General features: G+C 35.6%; 1 protein-coding gene across 2 annotated transcripts in view; it reads left to right on the top strand.

Moving 5' to 3' along the window:
• The window catches only part of LOC141455911 (ribosomal protein S6 kinase alpha-5-like), a 423,200-nt gene that overhangs the window by 242,811 nt on the left and 159,959 nt on the right, over window positions 1-20,430 (top strand). The gene's annotated exons all lie outside the window — the stretch shown is intronic.

Here is a 20,430-nt window from a genome sequence, read left to right on the forward strand (position 1 = left end):
ACTCCAGAAATCATTGATAAAATCCATGATATGGTGATGGATGACAGAAGTGTGAAGGTGCGTGAGATTGCTAGTGCTGTGGGCATCTCGAATAAACGGGTACATAATATTTTGCAACAACATTTGGACACGACAAAGCTATCCGCAAGATGGGTGCCGCGATTGCTCACGCTTGACCAAAAACGAAATCGTGTGAAGTGTTGCAAGGACGGTTTGCAGCTGTTCCAGAAGAATCCGCAGGACTTTAAGCGTCGTTTCGTCACTGTGGATGAAACATGGATACATCACTACACTCCTGCGGGGGAATCTGCGCCAAAAAAGGCGAAGACCGTTCCTTCGGCCGGAAAGATTATGGCGACTGTCTTTTGGGATTCGCAAGGAATAATCCTCATCGACTATCTGGAAAAGGGTAAAACTATTACAGGTGCATATTATTCATCGTTATTGGACCGTTTGAAAACCGAGCTGCAAGAAAAACGCCCACGATTGGCCCACAAAAAAAGTCCTTTTCCATCACGACAACGCACCAGCTCACACCTCAGCAGTTGTGGTCGCAAAATTAATGGAAATAGGGTTCCAACTCGTTTCACATCCCCCCTATTCTCCAGACTTGGCTCCCTCGGACTACTATTTGTAAGATTTTATTCAAACGAGGAGGTGATTGCAGAAACGAATGGCTATTTTTCAGACTTGGACAAATCCTATTATTCGGAAGGGATCAACAAACTAGAGCAGCGTTGGACGAAGTGTATAAGCCTAAAAGGAGACTATGTTGAAAAATAAAAAAGGTTTACCCCAAAAAATTAAGTAGTTTTTATTTTTGCACGGACTTTTCAAACGACCCTCGTATATATTTTTTTTAAATCGTTGATTTCATCTGTCGTACCAGAATTATTTTTGTCGGTGTTCTTGAATGGCTTCTGATTTACATCTAACATCAGAGGTTAATTAATCACCATAGTGATAAATTACATACGCTTCTGTCATAATAGAATTTAATGAAATTCCCCCCTCCACCGGAAATACCATTTTACTGAAAAGTTTGTTCCCCTTTTTTTGGGAGTTTTTATTAAAAAAAAAAAAAATGGGACCACCTATTTTCATTAAGGATTTTTATCCTCTTTGCCCTAAAACTTTTATTTGAGAAATGTATCCAGGAAAATCTAATTATGGGGGAACTTTTCTTGTAAGGGGTGGTGAGTGGTTATTCTTCCCTTTTAAGGAGCATTTACCGGGAAATGGCTTTTCCTCCGGCCGAGGTAGGCCTTCCATTTACACTCCTGTAAATAGTGTAAAATATCTGGGAGTTTACCAGCTGGGTAACTGATTGGTGGGTCTGGAATTTTGCTTACGTAGATCCTAGGTGTTTGCTGAGAAAAGATTTTTAGGGAAATTCTATATCTAATGGAGAAAATTTAGATAGATAGATAAAAAATTTTATTTCCTATATAAAATACATACATATATACAGAGTGGAGTGCCAGTTGAGAACTATAACCTCCAGACATAGTTTCTGTACAACAAATTTATTAAATTATATTCTATACTAAGGGGAAAACAATGAAAAACCCCCAGCTAATAAGAAAACTTTCAATTCAGGGAGTCCCTAACTCTCCTGTGCCTGTACACCGTGTCCACATTATAGTCACCTATACGTCTGTAGAGGAGGTTGTGTCTTGATTAGCACTTACTGAAGAAACCAGTAGTGGAGGTACTTGATGTAGTGTTCTACATAGTCCATGTTGGTATTGGCGTGTAAGTCTATAATACGCGTGTAGCGTGTATTGGGCGGAAGTTGTCTCAAGCCTGAGGAATTTATTTTGGATTATTTGCAGCGAGGTGATGTTGGATCGACACGTCAAACTCCAGGAGGGACAAGCATAAAGTAACATGGGCCTACCTTGTACAGCAGGAATTTATTCTCTGGAGACAGTTTAGAGTCCCTGCAGAACAGCGGGAATAACACTGGAATGGCTGCCTTATGGAGAAAATTTAACTCTTAGAAGTTGTTCAGAGAAAATAACATTTTCTGCCATCGATAAGTAGAGGTACTCTAGAGATGTCCTCTTGGCAATCAAAAAATAGAAAAACAAGGAATGTTGTTTACAAGGGGAAGTTCTGTGCTATAAAGGAGGAATTGAATAAGTCTACGCAAGTTAGCTTTGCAACGCTGGGGTAGTGATTGGGTTTAAAGGGCTAAAAACCTATCTATTTTTGTTGTTATCTTTGATTTTGTTTCATTTTTAACTGGTTTCAAAACATACTTCAGCCTCTATCCTTGCACCGCTTTATGGAAAATTTTCAAGTTGTTTTCAATTGGAATGAAACGCATTACATTCCATGACGCCCAAATATGCATTGAATTATTCATAGTAATGATGCAATACATAACGAAGGAAAGGGCATTCATATACGTAACATTATCTAACCAATTATTGGACTACAATTAATGCTTGTTCACCACCTGAACTTGGGGGGTGAGGAAAAATGAACACTTCGCCAACTTTTACAATAATTTACTTTTTCCCTGCAAACCGTTCAATTATTTAATTGAAAGTTGAGAATTCAACTTATAAATTCATACAGGAAGTGACGGGTTGTTACTTTATTTGTTGAATGGAATTCAGGGCATTTTATTTATTTGTTACTAGCCCAACAGCTCGGGACAAAACAAATTGCTGAATTTGTTCTCTTCTTAAATTCCTTCGGTTGATACTTTCAAAATTTGAATTTTGAATTTAAAGAAGGCGATACAAAATCAATTTTTAAATAATCTCACTTTTTCACCAAAAAATGCGCTTTTTGGTTTGATATTTTATTTCCGTTACTCCACTTGTTTTGTTGTACAACCCGTATTTGTTTTTTTATCAAAATCTTTATTGTTGTAAAGATTATTTATTATACAGAAGCGCAAAATGGTCTGAATTATATAACGAATCATTTTATAACGTTTAAAAGGCTTCCCTCCTCAACAATTTTTAAATTCTAAAAGGGTTTCTTTAAAAAATAAAATTTAAAAAAATATTATCATTTTAACAAGTTTATACTCTCAAAAGTTGGGGTAATAAACCGTTATAAAACATAATTGTAATTTAATACTACCTGCTTGTTTACTGCTTTTCATATTTCCTTGTTTTGTTTGCATGATTATTCTATTTTTGTTTTGTTAGTTTATCTTGATTTTTCTTTTTTGTAGTTATTGTTTATTAATGGCATTTTGTTTATCTTAGTGTGGCAATTGTTTTTATTACACGATAATTCGTTTTTGATAATATTCTGTTATTTGAGCTACGTAAACTGTTTTTTAAACTACGTTTGAGGAAATTTTGGGCTAGTGTTAAATAGAATAGAAAAGAATAGAAAAGAAATTTATTATTCTGGGACAATTGTCCCCTAAGAATAAATACAGGAACAAATAGAGGCCTGTGATTAAACAGAAAATAAATAAATAAATAAGTATTTACAAAAAGTGAAAATAAAAATAACAGCAGAAATTAAGGAAATAAATTAAAACAATTAAAATTTCGGAGGAAGCTGAATAGAAAGGAGATAACTGAATAGACGGGATTTAAAGATAGATAGGGTAGGAGCATGGCGGACAGATGAAGGCAAGGAGTTCCAGAGAGAGGTAGCACGTATTAGGAAGGACTTGTCAAAGGATGAGGTACGGTGAGAGGGAATAGATCAGATGAGCGAGATCTGGTATTACGGGAATGGATGGAGGATTTAAACTTAAGGAGTTGAAAAATATAGGAAGGCCTTTGAGACTGGATGACTTGAAAAAGGAAAGAAACCAAAAGATATTGGCGGCGATAGACAGGAAAAAGTCACTTCAACTCATCGTAGCAGTGCGAAATGCGAGAGTCTCTGGAAATGCTGAAAATAAATCTTAATACGTAATGCTTATTAAGGAAAGAAATAGTTGACTTGTTGACTTGAGATTTTTGAAGATAATAAATAGGTGAACACAATGGTAAAAATGGTAGAAATAATTATTGTAGAATGGAATATGTATTGGGGAAGTGAACCATTCGACTGAACACAAAGTCTTTGTGACAGGGGTCGGCAACCTGCGGCTCGCGAGCTGCATGCGGCTCTTTTATCCAAATTGTCTGGCTCTTCAGCCTGCCATAAATATATTGTATATTTCAATTTTATTGAAACAAATGAAAATTTCATTTATTAAAGATATTTTTTCAAAAAGAGTTTTAAATGTGATTGGTTTGAAATTGAATGGTATTATATTAAAGTACGTAATTATATAAGACTTTCATCCAAATACAGGTTTAGTTATTATTTATTTTATAATATGTAAAAATAAATGCATTAAAACTGCACGACAAAGTTTAACTTTGAAAAAACCCCAACTTTAACAATTTTTTTTCTCTTTTCCTATAAAAGATAAAATTTCCAAATTTTCTTTATAATATAGGGGAAATCCTCCTTTATAACTGTATAAAACATTTATACGTTATTGAATATCATAAAATCATAATTTGTGAGAAAACAAATGATCTAGAGAGTTGTTTACACTATCATCCTTGCGGCTCTTTGGTAAGATTTATTAAAATTATTTAAGGAGAAATGGTTCTCTACTTAAAATAGGTTGCCGACCCCCGCCCTTAGAGGATCAGTTGTAATCGTATGTACCCAATTGTTTTGTAGTGCGCACTTCTACTAGCACACGACGTAAAATTGGCCATCAAGGTGGAAAACCTGTTAATAAAAAAATCGACAATCACAATTTTTGGTCCCCTGACCCCCCAGTAGGTACCATGTTCTTTCCATTCTGCAACTCTAGAGAGTCACAAGATCAATCGTGTGTATTTGTTTATATGTAAGAGGGCACCAGAATCGCAAACCATGTATCGTGCTAATCGAGAAATAGGGACGGATTATTTGTTGTTTTTTTAACCAAAAATTTTCTAGAAAGCGGATCGAATGTTAATCTCGTTCAATTTTAACAAAGGTCTCTGAAGTATTGCGTGCCGGCCTACAATATGGTAACATCTATGTACATATCGCCTCCGCCCGGAGATAAAATTGTCACCTATAAATTACTTACATTAATTGCTGTTAGTGAAACTCACCTGAGCGTATTTACGCTGCTATATTTTCATCAGAAAATGTGACCCAGTTTTAGTCATTTCTTTGGTTTCCCAGAACTTTAATCGGATTTCTGTCCCGTTTTTTTCCTAAAAAAAAAAGTGTATATTATTTGTAGGGTTTCAATTAAATTATGTCTTTCAAAATAATTAAAGTATTCTTAATGAACTTTACTAATGGAAATTAAAATTTATTAAACTTTTTGATTTAAATTAAAGCTGTATGCGATTTTAAGGGAGGTATAATTAGATTTATGATTCTGATTGTGTTATTCATCTAAGCCCTGCTCTATTAATCCCAACTTCGCTTTAACTGAAGTGAGATCTGCTCTGAATAATTTGTTCAAACTTAAACTTGTACAGTTAGTATCCAAAGTGAAATTTTTCAAAGTATTCAGTTTATTATTAAGTATTGATTAGTAAGGTAATACCTATTTTTGGCAGGAAGGCCTTTACGTCCAACTGCCAAATTAGGTGTCGTGGACGGAGGCGACTAGCTAACATACTTTACTACATGGTTCTCATATTAACCATTAAATAGAATCCAAGGCCAAGGAATCGAACCTACTAACCAACAATACATCTTAGTGTTGCGGGTCTAGCCTATAACCGCCTAACATACTTTACTATAAAGTTCTCATATTAATCATTAAATAAAATCCAAGACCCTAGACCAGGGAATCGAACCCACTAACCAACAATACATCTTACCGTTGCGGGTCTAGCCTATAACCGTTCGGCTATCGTGGCGCCTACATATAATATTTCTCAACTTATCGTATTTAAAAATAATCAAAACTAAAAAAAAATAACCACATATTCTTAACTGATTACAATTAAACGATAGAAACAGTAAAAATCGTTCCATCTTTTATTTCTTTCTATTAATGGTGTTAAAAGATTGTGAAGTTGTGGTGTGAAGTGACACATCTTGTTTGTAGAAAGAACCTGTTCTTCTGCAACCTACCACTCCGGCTACAGGAGTTTGCTCTCTCTTGTTCGCAGCATCCATAAGTGCGTGTGTTCCTCCAACTGATACTCTTAACAATTATCTTTCGAAAGAGATAAATTCTTTTCATTCTTTACTTTATTGTTGTGGAAACTATTCTAGAATTTCACTTTTATTGCTTTTCTCGTCATGTTTTACACATTTTAAAACTCTACTGTTGTTGCAGATGGCTGAATTTTATATTCTGTTAGAAACTTAATGACACTTGTTTTGGTTTTATATTGAATTGTTTATTGTTTAGTTGGTTTCTGCTGAAACTAATTGTTTTAATTTGAGTCATATTGTTGTTTTTGCCTATTGACGTTCAAGAGGGATTACCTTTTCGATTTTGAATTTTAAAATAGGAGCCTCAAATTCACAGGTACAATTTAATGAAGTTCTTACTGATTTGTTAACAGCATGTAGATACAGAGAAAGAGAAATCTTCACGGCTATTCCGTTTCACTAGCAGATCAAAGCGAACTTCCTTCCTAATATTCTTAACAAGTTGGTAACTTTAAGGTTCCTAGTGATGGGTAGAATTAATTCTAACTTAAACAGCCTGAATTTCGAGTTCAGCTCAACCATTTTCTCTTTAATATTACCAAAATTATTTATTTATTAGGATTCTGAAAGCATTAGGAGTTATGGCGGAGTTGCTTTTTAGCTAAGTGTGATTAGTGTGACAGCGAAAATGGCAGCACCTCAAGTTCTCTGCATTCGTAACGTCACATCTAATTAAACCCTTCTCCAAATTTCTTGTAACTCGCCTCCAGTTGTAACTAAAAAAATCACTTACTACTAAAATTTATTGATATTTAAATTTATTTGCAAGTTGCATTCAATGTTTAGGTTTCAAGGACAACAATTTTAGGAAGAAAATTATTAAGAAAATGAAATGGAAATTTTTATTAGGGAAAACTTAATTAGCTGCGAGAAAAATCCTTTTGAATGGTTTAAGAGACGTAGGACTTGAGACTTACAGAGCGTAAACAAGAGGTGCTTCTCTTTTTTTAAATGACAGTACCAAGTATAGTCCACTCACCCAAGATCTTCTGGGAAGTTATACTATAAAGAGCTCTCGTTAAATTAAAAGAATTTAGGGGAATGTAGAGTGAGACGTATTCCTCTGGAAATACTGGTTACTAACTTGTTCCTTCTGGGAAACCAGGCGCCGTATTTAGGGATATAGCTCCTCCTCCAATGTCACCTGCAAAGAGTTGTTACCCTCTCTAATAGCTAGTAAATTAGCCAGACTCCCAATGGAAATTCTAGGAGAGCCGGCATTCACGGTAACTCTCGTTCCAATTCATTGTCAATTCATTCCTCCAGCACTTCCCAAGGCATCTACTATTCTCCACACACCTAATCTTGAAATTACCTAGGTTTCTTTCTACATAGCGGGTTGCCTACTGTCCATGCTCTTTTTTTTCGCACCTTCCCCGGATATATACTGAGTATAGCTCCTTTTTTTCACATCTCACAACCGCAACTGAAAATGATGTTTACATTCGTGGATAAAACTTGTGTCGGCTGTTGGGCAAGTTAGCATGCTCTTAGACGAATGGATAACAGACAGAATGGTCTGTTACAACGACTGTTAAGGCAAAGACACTACTGAGACCGATCTTTGGACTTCTTAGAGCCAAATTTGACTCTGCGAAACAATCCATTGTTTACAGAATCCAATCTTTTGGATCTAATTGAGATAATCTAATTTTCAGCGCCCAATTTACGGTTCCAATTTAATTCTCCATAAAGACGGCGTTTGATCTTCATTACTGACCTGATAATGTCTCGTTTTCTTAATCTTTAAAAAAATAAATAAATAACCAATCATGCCAGGGGACGTCAACCCGCGGCTCTTTTATCCAAAATTTGTGGCTCTTCAGCCTGTCCAAAATAAATTGTATATTTCAATTTTATTGAAACAAATGAAAATTATATTAATATACAGTACGTAATATATAGAACTGCCGCCATTTTCATTCAAACACAGTTTTGCTTATTATTTATTTGTTTATTTACTTTGCAATATGTGAAAATAAATATATAAAATATTTAAATGTTATTGAATATCATAAAATAATGATTTGTGAATACAAATGATCTACAGAGTTTGTTTACACTATCATCCTTGCGGCTCTTGGTAAGATTTATTAAAATTATTTAAGGAGAAATGGCTCTCTACTTAAAATAGGTTGCCGACCCCTGCACTATACCTACCAACACCTGACTGTACTCAACGATGTTGGAAACGACGTTGCGACACCTCCTAGCTCCAGCAGGGGCCATATCCAGTGGAGCTTCCGCAATGACTGGCTTCTCTTAACACACATCCTCTGATAGTAGTGCCAAATCATAAGGCAGTCAGTGCTCAGTTTGAGTGACTTACTTTAACACATTTACATGACTTATTTACAGTAGACTATTTTCCCGTATCACAAGTGGTATAAAGAGAGAGAAGGCGATAAGAAGGAAAGAGAGGCGAATATAACTCAAGTTACACTTCAGACATATTGTAACAGTATCACAGATCAATACTCAATATAAGAGATTGCCATTACAACCTTTATATTCTCTCTCTCTTTCTCTCCAGAACCATTATACTAAATATAATACACCATAACCATAAATACTTGTACCAATCCTTTATTTTACTTTAAGACGTATTGTAACTTTATTCACATCTCTATAAAGTGGCATTTATTTTTTGAAGAATAGTTCTTGCTAAAATATAGGCTATATTTTTTTTTTACGATATGCATTATATAAAAACCAGTGACCAAAATATCAAAATAAATATGTTCCGAGATAAAACAATGTAAAAAAATACGCCTCCTAGTATACGTTATCTGTACTGTTATTTAATATTAACTATAACGGAAGGAAGCCTACTGCAGATGTTTGCTCCACGTTCCTAATAAAACTCTGGAGCAACTTCCTTTCAATATATTTCTAGTTTCGTCTTAATTTAACCTTTTGAAAATTCTGAGGATTGGAAAAACTGTAAAGCTCTCGTAGTTATGTTAGTAAAAATCTAAATAATTCTGAAATCAGCTCTTTTAAGTAAATTGTTCTCCATTAATCTAAATTTAATTTATTTATAATAACTGTTTTCTTTGTTTCAGGTATGTTGAATTCTTGACTACTTTTGGTGATGGTAAATATTGTTTAAACAGCTACAGTTTGTAAGCAAAACCATATTATTACTTAAATCTTGTAGTTTACTCTTAATGATTCTAAAAAATGAAAGAGAGTACAAAAACTATGGGCCCACTATGATATATTGGTAGACCTTAATTAATGATAACATCTAGTGTAAGTCCAAGATACGAGGGTCGTTTGAAAAGTCCGTGCAAAAATAAAAACTACTTAATTTTTTGGGGTAAACCTTTTTTATTTTTCAACATAGTCTCTTTTTAGGCTTATACACTTCGTCCAACGCTGCTCTGGTTTGTTGATCCCTTCCGAATAATAGGATTTGTCCAAGTCTGAAAAATAGCCATTCCTTTCTGCAATCACCTCCTCGTTTGAATAAAATCTTTTTCCCGCCAGCCATTTCTTCATATTGGGGAACAAATAGTAGTCCGAGGGAGCCAAGTCTGGAGAATAGGGGGGATGTGAAACGAGTTGGAACCCTATTTCCATTAATTTTGCGACCACAACTGCTGAGGTGTGAGCTGGTGCGTTGTCGTGATGGAAAAGGACTTTTTTGTGGGCCAATCGTGGGCGTTTTTCTTGCAGCTCGGTTTTCAAACGGTCCAATAACGATGAATAATATGCACCTGTAATAGTTTTACCCTTTTCCAGATAGTCGATGAGGATTATTCCTTGCGAATCCCAAAAGGCAGTCGCCATAACCTTTCGGCCGAAGGAACGGTCTTTCGCCTTTTTTGGCGCAGATTCCTCCTTGGTAACCCATTGTTTAGATTGTTCTTAGGAGTGTAGTGATGTATCCATGTTTCATCCACAGTGACGAAACGACGCTTAAAGTCCTGCGGATTCTTCTGGAACAGCTGCAAACCGTCCTTGCAACACTTCACACGATTTCGTTTTTGGTCAAGCGTGAGCAATCGCGGCAACCATCTTGCGGATAGCTTTGTCATGTCCAAATGTTGATGCAAAATATTATGTACCCGTTCATTCGAGATGCCCACAGTACTAGCAATCTCACGCACCTTCACTCTTCTGTCATCCATCACCATATCATGGATTTTATCAATGATTTCTGGAGTAGTAACCTCAACAGGCCACTAATAAACTGTTCTAATCGAAGGTGCAGAGTCACCATAATGTTTATCAAGCTTCTCTTTAGTCTCCTGAGGCGTTTTGCCTTTCATAAAGTAGTGTTTAATCAACACACGAAATTCTTTTTCGTCCATTTTTTGAAAATCACTCGACTTCCTCGATTCAAACGAATGTCAAACACAAAGAAATAGACCGATCTGGCTGAAACTTTACTGTAAATTTCTTTTTATTAACCATTAAATAAAATACAAGACCTAGACACCGGCAATCGAACCCACTAAACCAACAATACATCTTAGCATTGCGGGTGTAGCCTCTAACCGCCAAACATACTTTACTATAAAGTTCTCATATTAACTATTAAATAGAATCCAAGGCCTAGACCAGGGAATCGAACCCAGTACAATGGTACAATGTATCATTATACATATTAGCTTCGCAGGTCTCTCTTTAGCGAATATTAAAACGTTAAAAGTGAAATAAAAATCTAAAAAAATGACAACACGTTATTTCTAGACGTGTTATCGTACTATACATAACTTTTAAAAGCGGAAGTGACGTGGCAGTTATTTAAGAAGCTGTGAACGACATTACGATCATCTTTTTGGCTTAATCACTTACACTGACACCTACCAACAAATTTATCTACAGATAAAGAAGGCACCAACCACCATAAGTGGTTGTTATGGTAACTATTTGGGTTTACCGAACCCACCGGCCAGAGACTATAGCTCAACATGATCAGAAAAATTGATTCTAGCCATTTTAGGTGACCTCATTCTGTCAACTAATTCCAGGGAAAGTCCTTTAGATCTTTTGGGTCGCAATGGATTTGGTTTGATAGCCACTCTTCCTGCATAGAGAGGATGCCCACCTGCTGTGTTGTAATTTACGGAGTATGGTTTAAAAATTAGTTCGAAAACAAAAACAAACCGGAAATACCTCCCGTTCACTTAATGGATTATTTGTTTTCTTGAAACAGACTCCCTAGACTTTTCTGCAAACTTGGTTTATATTTAAACATAGATTGAAAATTTTTCTTGAAAAAACTCGTTTTTGGGCAGTTTTTCAGCAGATTTTTTTTTGGGGGGGAGCATGCTTCCCCCAAAAATGTTGGTTAGAATAAAATTGTTTGTTAGCTTCAATATTTGGATTTTTGTAGAAAGTTAGCGAACGGGTAATCACATTGGTATTTATTTATTCTTTTTTTTTGACGTGAATACGTCTTTAAATTTGCTATCATATGGAGGCAATACAAAAAACCTAATGATACCAAATTAGGGGGATACAGTTTGGCATTATAGTTTCAAATCTATCGTCTACATCCATAATTAAATTAGACCACTGGATAGCTAAAGGATCAAAGAATTCATTACGATAAGCGCGCGGTTGAGGGAGAAGCGCCGCCATTTTGAGATCATTTTGCTGCCAATCGAGTTTTGCAATGAGTATAACTTTTGACTCGGAGAAGCTACGATGTTCGTTTAAGTTTTAATCGTCAGCTGTCGTCACAATCTATCGATTGTATATAAAACATTAGTGTAAAATAGTGACAGTGAATATAATAAGGTATAATTTATTATCAAAAGTATATAATGTCGGCAAGGTACGCGTCGAAAAGCCAAAACCAAATACAGAGATCGTATACTGTTGGAAAGGGCTTCTCAAGAACAATCGAATGTTAATAATAAAACACCATATGACCGAGTCAAGCTGTGCCGGGAACGTAAAAGAATGATTGCGGCCGAGCGGTGTCAGTACATCTGTGCAGCGGGGGAGGTTGAAATTATGCAAGTGGATGATAAAATCGCTTCTACATCGACAACGGACTGTATAGCCATAGATTGTGTTCGATCGTCGATTATGAAGACACATTGTTTCATCCTAAATACATAAATAAAAATATGTTATATAAAAAAATATAACCCGTTACGTAAACGTATTCACGTACAACACACGGCCGTGTCCATGACAGCGCGTCAACATCTCAGGTTATTGGCGCCCGGAGCTTTTTTCAGTGCACTGCCGGCCTCCGGACAGTGTTCTCTCGTTACAGATAACACTGTCCATCACCTGGACAGTGAGCTGTAAGAAGCTCCTAGGAAGAGAAAATCTAAGGTTCATTCGAACCCGGGACCTCCGCGTGGGAGTCCAGTACGCTAACCGCATAGCTAATCCCTTCCCTGGTATTTATTTGCTTTCTTATGAACAGGAGCAGCAATCAGATAAAGTTTTAATTATTACAAGAATCTGGATCATATTAATAAATAGACCAATTATTCCTGTCCATTGAACTACAAACTAACCCATATTTAGATAAATGTATTTTTAAATGAAATATATATATATTATTTTTTTTAAACTTTTTTTTCATGCTACAGTTAAGGGAGCCATAAGTATTAGAATACAAGGGCCATCTAAATAGTATTTAGTTGTATTTTTTTTTAAGCCCAGCAGGAGGTTTAAAATGTGGTATATACCCAAGCATGTGGGTACATTGTCACTTTGACATCCTGCTGCCTTCTTTTTTGTCCAACCGCCGCTGCCTAGCACAAAGCGTAGAGAGAGAGAGAGGTAGCCCTACTAGTTCTATAATATTACGGTCGCATGTCAACACAGTCTAGTGGGAGGTCAGACTGTTCTTTTTTTATTGTATTCTTCCTAAACTGATGTTCTTGCGTATGCACATATGCCAGTTATTCGTGAAAGTAGAAGTTTTAAAAAACGCTGCCTAATCTAGCAGAACGTTTATGAAGTTATTAATTGGAAAAATTTATAAAAATTGATATTTGCCATTCATTTAAATTGCTTAAAAAAAATTGTATTTATAATAAATAAATAATAGATCGGAAAAAGTGAAAAACAAGAGGATAAAACGACAACTTCTTAGAACATTCAACCATGAATAGCGAACTTGAAAAAAATCTTTCTCGTAAAAAATTTATTAACACTAATAAACGAGTCGTAAATAATTGAAATAAAGTAAACAAGCTGTAATCAAGCAAATTGATGGTTATAATCGTGACCTAAATCGCCATTCAATTGTTGGAAGAAAAGAGAATGAAAGAGATATTGATGAAGGTCTAACTGAAGATTTTTCATTAATCCTTTGAAATTTTTAAAGTGAATTTCATCATAAAATGGATGATTTAACCCGACCGCAAAATTTTGTATTCCAATAATTTCTTTAAAAAAAAGAAAAGATGTCGAAATTCCAAGACATATATATATACACATATATTTAATAATCTTAATTATAGTTATATCTAAGGAACGGATTTTTATGTATTTAAAAATGCCAAATATTTAATTAAAATATGCATTTATTTTCGTCAATTATGTGGAAAATATGTGATTTTCTTAAAATATTTTCTGGAATATTTAAGTAAAATGGACTTTTTTTTTTTATGAAAATGGAATTTTTTTTTGGGGGGGGGCAAGTTATAATTATTTATAAAAGAAAAGAACATTTTTACAATTTATAATAATTTATTAGGAACAAAATAATTTGTTTTTACAAGTTATAATGATTTATACAACAAAGAACATTTTTACTATTTATAAAAAGATGTGTTAAATTTTCAATTTTGAAAACTTCACTCTTCGAAATTGTTTGCAACCACATGAAATTTCAAATGTTGGAACGTAAAGTGACGACGATCTGGGCGTAAGATGGACTTGTAACAACTAAAATCCTTTGAAATGAGGATTTTTAAGTTTGTGGAAAGGGATATCTGCTCTAACCAAAGCCCGACACAGATCTGTACTCAGAGTAGACTTATTTGATGATGGAGAGATGTAAGGAAGGCTTGATAGGACGTCCTCTCTTTCTTTCTGTTTTTATTCTCTATGTGCGATATCCGGTGGCAATATGTTGGGTGACTTGGGAACGTTGAGAGCAAGAAACGCGCTTGTCACAAGCTGTGCAATACAAAATGTCTCCATCACTTCGAAAAAGTTCTGCTGGAAACTCGCGAAGATATTTAGCAACCAGTTGGTTTGTTTGAGGCCGATGTTCGTGGCATTTCACCCAAAAAAAAGAATACACTAAAGTGACCGAACGAAATGAATTGGACACTTCAACGAACAAGCTGAAAGAACAGACAACGTCAGACAACTTCAAAGAACTAACAAGTGCCCATCACTGTTTAGCAGCATTCTGTGTAAATTTCAATAACCATTGTACCCACTGTGATTCACAGCCCTACAGTCTGTGGTTCACAGTTCCTGTCAACCACCTCCCAATTATGAAAATATGCCCAAAATGAAAAATATGAAAAAATATGTACATATTTTGATTAAATATGTAGAAATATTTATTTATTTTAATTAAATATGTATAAATATGCGATAACATCCAAATATGTGGAAATATGTGAAATAAAAGTAGACTCAAACGGCTTAAAAAGTGTCAGTATGAATACTTCTAGTTGAAAAACGTCTGTAAATTGCCTAGAAAAAAATATTTAAATACATACGAATCCGTTCCCTAGTTATATCACTTCATTCTCTCTCTCTTTTACAATACATAATAAATATTCCTTTTTGGAAGGCGCCACGATAGCCGAGCGGTTAAAAGGCGAGGTTCGATGTGTATTGTGTGGGGTTCGATTGCCTCGGTTTTTGACCTTGTATTTTTATCTTTTGTGATAAATGGGGAAAATTAAATAAAGAGTGTTTGAATGTCCCTTGTTTGTCCCGGGACTTGATGAACAGTAATTTGGGCATTACCGTCATTTTATTTTTATACTATTTTAAAATGTATGTTTCGTACACATAATTTGGTAACGCTTGGGTGAAGTTAAAATTTCTTGTTCTACCTAGAAAATGGAACTACGAACAAACATTTTTTGGCAGAATATTGAAAGTTGTCCTGGACATGAAAAAATGTTCTTAGTGACGGGTTATAATGGTTTCAAAAATAGTGTTGTTCAAGAGCTGAGCTATAAGGCTATAAGGTTCGAGCCTTGAGCGCTCGAGCTCTCAGGACTCAGCGGGTGGCTCGAGTCAGAGCTCGAGCTGAAGCCTCACAGAGAGCTCGATGAGTCTCCAAGGCTCGGCTCAAAAGGCTCGAGCTTTGTGTTTTATATGAAGCATTTTATTTGTACTAATTAATAAATTCATTTCTTAAAATAAAATCGTTATAGCAGTAGTCAATGAATTTTTCAACATATTTTTGTATATGTTCGTTGCTCATTGATAATTCGTCATTCCTTAAGAATTTAAAAAGGCTTGCACTTTGTGAGAGCCTTCAAACTCCAGGTTTGTGAGCCTTCAACTTGAGCTTCACGGCTCGAGCTTCGAGGGCTATAAGGCTCAAACTCTGAAGGCTCGAACCTCAACTGAACAACACTATTTCAAATGCGCTGGAACCTTGGAAGTTTTATTTTAGCTTATTATTGTAGCTTATTTAGTAGCGTTCCAAATTGCTTTTTAATTAAATCAATTTGATCATTGCATAAATGGAACTAGTTTTTGCATTCCAGCGTGTAATGCATGTGTTTTTGTCATTGTTTATGCAAATAAATTTCGTATTTTCTTTAACGGGGGATACCTACTGGGAGTAGTAATGTTCTCAGAAAAAAATGGCTAGTGGACTTCTCTCTCTTTTTGGTTTTAGGGAGTAGTTAGAATAAATGATGAATTTAATGATTGCGGTTTTTGATTTAGTAGATCATACTGACGTCTGGGTTTTGCTGCAGAAAAAAAGAAAGTGACTTTGAAAATGCAATTTTATTCATTCTGCACGGAGTTTTAGCTTTGAGAATTTAGATTTCTTGAACTTTCCATTCTTGAATATCTTTATTCAAAAAGAATTACAATTCTATATTGTCACCTTCAAAATAATTTCCTTCTGAAGCCACACAGCGCTGGAGACGTTACTTCCACTCCTCATAGCAGTGCTCGAACTCCGATACTGGAATAGCCTTCAGCTAGTCGGTTACAGCCGTTTGATGCAACACCCACTTGCTGATTTGTTTTTTCGATATCCACGAATCGTCCACAAGGAGTTTCTACCTCAAAGTCAAAGTCAAAAGGTCAATCAACACTTTTACCGAGAGGTTCTTGAGAAACTTCGAAAAAGGGTCATTCGTGTGAGACCAAACATTAAGAACAAGTGGGTGTTGCATCACGATAATGCTCCTTGTCATACAGCAATTTCAATAAACCGAGTTTTTGGCCAGTAAAAACATTCCTGTGGCTCCTCAGCCTCCTTATTCGCCTGACTTGAGTTCTTGTGACTTTTTTTCTCTTCCCAATGTTGAAAAATCACCTCAAGGGAACTTATTTTGGGACAGCCGAAAACATTCAAACGGCAGTAACCGACAAAGCTGATCGCTATTCCAGTATCGGAGTTCGAGCACTGCTATGAGGAGTGGAAGAAACGTCTCCAGCGCTGTGTGGCTTCAGAAGGAAGTTATTTTGAAGGTGACAATTTAGAATTGTAATTCTTTTTTAAATAAATTTTTTTTAAAAAAATCAGTCTCATTACTTAATTTACAGACCTCGTACGTTACGTGCAGTGCCTGAGTACATTACTTACTGGATATGGTTTTGAAAATACAATAAATAGTAATAGTTTAGTGGGTCAGACCGTGTAAGTGTGCATGTCGCCGGCACATTACGCCAGTCTCCAAGACTACACGGCGAACGCCAGCCCCCCCCCCTTAGCAGTCTCATGCTAACTTGACTTTAAAAGTTGGAAAGAGGTTAGGTATGTACGTTTTGTTTGTATAGGTATTAATAGAAAATAGGTTGACTGTGTGTATGTTCGTGCGTAGGTGTGTGTGTGGGGGGGTAGCCTGGATGAATGGCGGACACGGACAGGTACCATGAGCGATGGTTTGCCACTTTGGGGCGAAGAAAAGGAAGAAGCTTGTAGGAACTTAATGCTAGCCTGGCAAGGCGTTGTTATTGCTGTGCACGAGGGAAAAGTTCGATAGAGTCGATGGTGAAGGCATATCCCATTTTGTATGCTCTGAATACTGCTTGGGTTAGTATTAAAGCATTTTTATACGACGATCTAGTACGGAACATTCAAAAGCATCACTTTATACTACGCGCTTTTTATCCCGCCATACCTGTTATTCTTCTGCTAACCTTCTTCTATTTATTAACCTCCTCCTCATATCGGCTCAAATCTACGTTGACAACTCACATTGCTTCCTCGTCTTGAGGCTACCAACGTCAAGCAATTGAAGAGAATATTTAGCTACTCCTCGACGTGGCCATTCTAAAGAATACAAAATTTTAAAAGTACACTAATAAATAATTTAAACTAGATTCTTCGATTAGGTTTGATATTTTCCTTAGTCAAGACATTGTTCTTGAATGATATTATAACTTGGTCAAGTTAAGTATTAAAAGTGTTCTACCGCATCTGTTAAATTTATATTTCTTAAACCAATAAGTTGAAAAAGAATTATTATACCTACCTTTTTCCAACAGGCAGTACATTTGGAGCCCACTGTGTCTTGATCTGGGCTTCGTTGTCCATTGTATTCACTTTATTTTTTTTTTTTTTTTTTTTTTATGATTTAAGGCGCGTCAACATCTAAGGTTATTGGCGCCCGGAGCTTTTTTCAGTGCACTGCCGGCCTCCGGACAGTTGTTCTCTCGTTACAGACAACACTGTCTATCACCTGGATAGTGAGCTGTAAGAAGCTCCTAGGAAGAGAAAATCTAAGGGTCAGCAGCTGGATTCGAACTTGGGACCTCCGCGTGGGAGTCCAGTACGCTAACCGCATAGCTAATCCCTTCCCTTATTAATTATTAATATCCGAATTTTTTTTTTTTTTTTCAATGTGGAGCATTCAAGAATTGAGGACTTCTTTGGTTAATGCAAGCTTCTTATTGATTATAATTACAGCAACCTTCTTTCTCTCGCGGTTCTTCTTCACAAAGCCGGTCTTGGAACTGCTATAGATTGCAAATTGCAAACAAATCCTTATCCTTAAGGACACTTTCCAAACTATTTCCAAATTTGCAGCCAGCTGCCTGATTCTTTTAAATCTCGCAAACCATTGTATGATACTTTCATCCCTACTGGCAAAATAAAAAATTATTCGACAACTAAAAAACATGAAATCCTACTCGTAAACTGCCGGTGACATAACGTCACACAGCCGTTCGTAACTATTACATTTTACGATTAAAATCTTCTTAATTAAAATTTAAATCCCATTTGCACTCTTATTCATCTACCAATTTCCCAATCACATGTTAGTACACGTATCCACTAGCAACCCTCATCTTTTTCCACATCCATACCCGGAGCATGATGAGCTTTTCCCATTTCTTAAGCATACAAGATTAAAGACAACAGCACAAACTCAGCAGCTCTGCTTCAATCCTTTATTTACACTATGTACATGCTAATATCAAAGACTTTTTTTAACATTTTGATTTTGTATTTGGATTGTACGTGTGTGTGTGTGTGTGTGTTGTTTTTTTTTCAATTTTAAATTAAATAATAAATTAACACATTCCTCCAATTTTTTAGGAAACACCAAATAAAACAAGAAAATTACAAAGGAAAGTGTTGAAAATTGAAAATTCCCATAACTTCTCAGGAAAGTCAAAGTTAAATGTCGAATCTAAATTTAATTTTAGAAAATCGACACTAAATATAGGAAGATCAGAGATATATTTACAAAATTGTGGAATGACATTGAGAAAGAATTTAGACCCTCCTAGACCCAGCCAGAAAATAAGTTTAAGAGAGCTACTAAAAGAATGTGTCAAGAGGGGTGTGCCAACACACCTTTTGTCAATGATCTTCGAAGAAAAATTTTACCTTACATTTACAAATTGTAGAAATACATTATAGTATACCCCAGACAATTGTTACAAGAATAGTAGTGCTGCACGAGAAACGAGACGAACGACCGAGACCGAGACGAGACTTGAGCAACCGAGACCGAGACCGAGATCGAGACATGATATATATCTCGTCGAGAAATCTCGGTCTCGTCTCGGTTTTTCAAATATTAATTTTTAGCTACAAAATTATAAAATTGTGTTCTTTATTAATAAATAATCATTACGGGTATTGAATTAATTATTAAAAGATACGATTTTATTATATATGTTCAATATTACTACATCTATTTGACTTCGAATTACATAAGTAAAGTAAGCAAAGTAAAGTAATCGCCTATTTTTTCAGGCGGGGCTTTACATCTGTAATGGTGTTTGAGGAGGATGTTGGTTGTAGACGTTGATGGATAAATAACACTTTTAGTATCGGTATAAGACTTTGTATTTTTATATGACTGACTGCCAAGGACTGTATACTTTACACTACATGAACAGAACAGACTGACTGACGTGGCTAAACGATGTGTACAACTGAAGTGTAAGACTTTGAATAGAAACACAGAATCTCCTTTTTGACTTTCCTCTCGTTCTTATATACATTCGCCGAGCCTCCCTTCTCTGTGTGCCGAGGGGGTTGTCTCTCTCTCTCTGGCTAGAATGGATGAGTGGTGGGGTTTCACTACCCCTACGCTAGCGTGGATGAGTGGTGGGGTTTCACTACCCTTACACATCCAACTACCAGTTAGGTGTCGCGGACGGAGGCGACTAGCAAACATACTTTACTGTAAATTTCTCATATTAACCATTAAATAAAATCCAAGGCCTAAGACCGGGAATCGAACCCAGTACCACAATACACATTAGCTTCGCAGGTCTCGCACCGCTCGGCTGCCGTGGCGGCCCCCTTCGAATTACATAATTTTTACATAAATTCACTAAATTTCACTATTCATATCATTCATTCATTCAATTTCACTATTAATAATCTAATACTTTGAACTTTGATATCATTTGAATTATATTTTAGAATTTTGGAATTAGTGAATTTGAAAAACAAGACTATCTATGCACCTAAAAAATATTGCCACAAATTTTCGTTTTTAAGATACACATAAAAAGTATTATTTAAGCATTGATACATAAAAGGGCTTTTACTGAGTCAGAAGTTAGAGAAGATCTTCTATTGGTCATTATCATCGCAGCTTGCGAAAATAATCTTTCCGATGGCACTGAAGTTGCACAGATACTAAAAATATCTTTTGCCAT

The sequence above is a fragment of the Rhodnius prolixus genome, unplaced genomic scaffold (genome assembly GCF_049639745.1).
Source record: "Rhodnius prolixus isolate KJV_2025 unplaced genomic scaffold, Rpr scaffold_4, whole genome shotgun sequence".
Lineage (NCBI taxonomy): Eukaryota > Metazoa > Arthropoda > Insecta > Hemiptera > Reduviidae > Rhodnius > Rhodnius prolixus.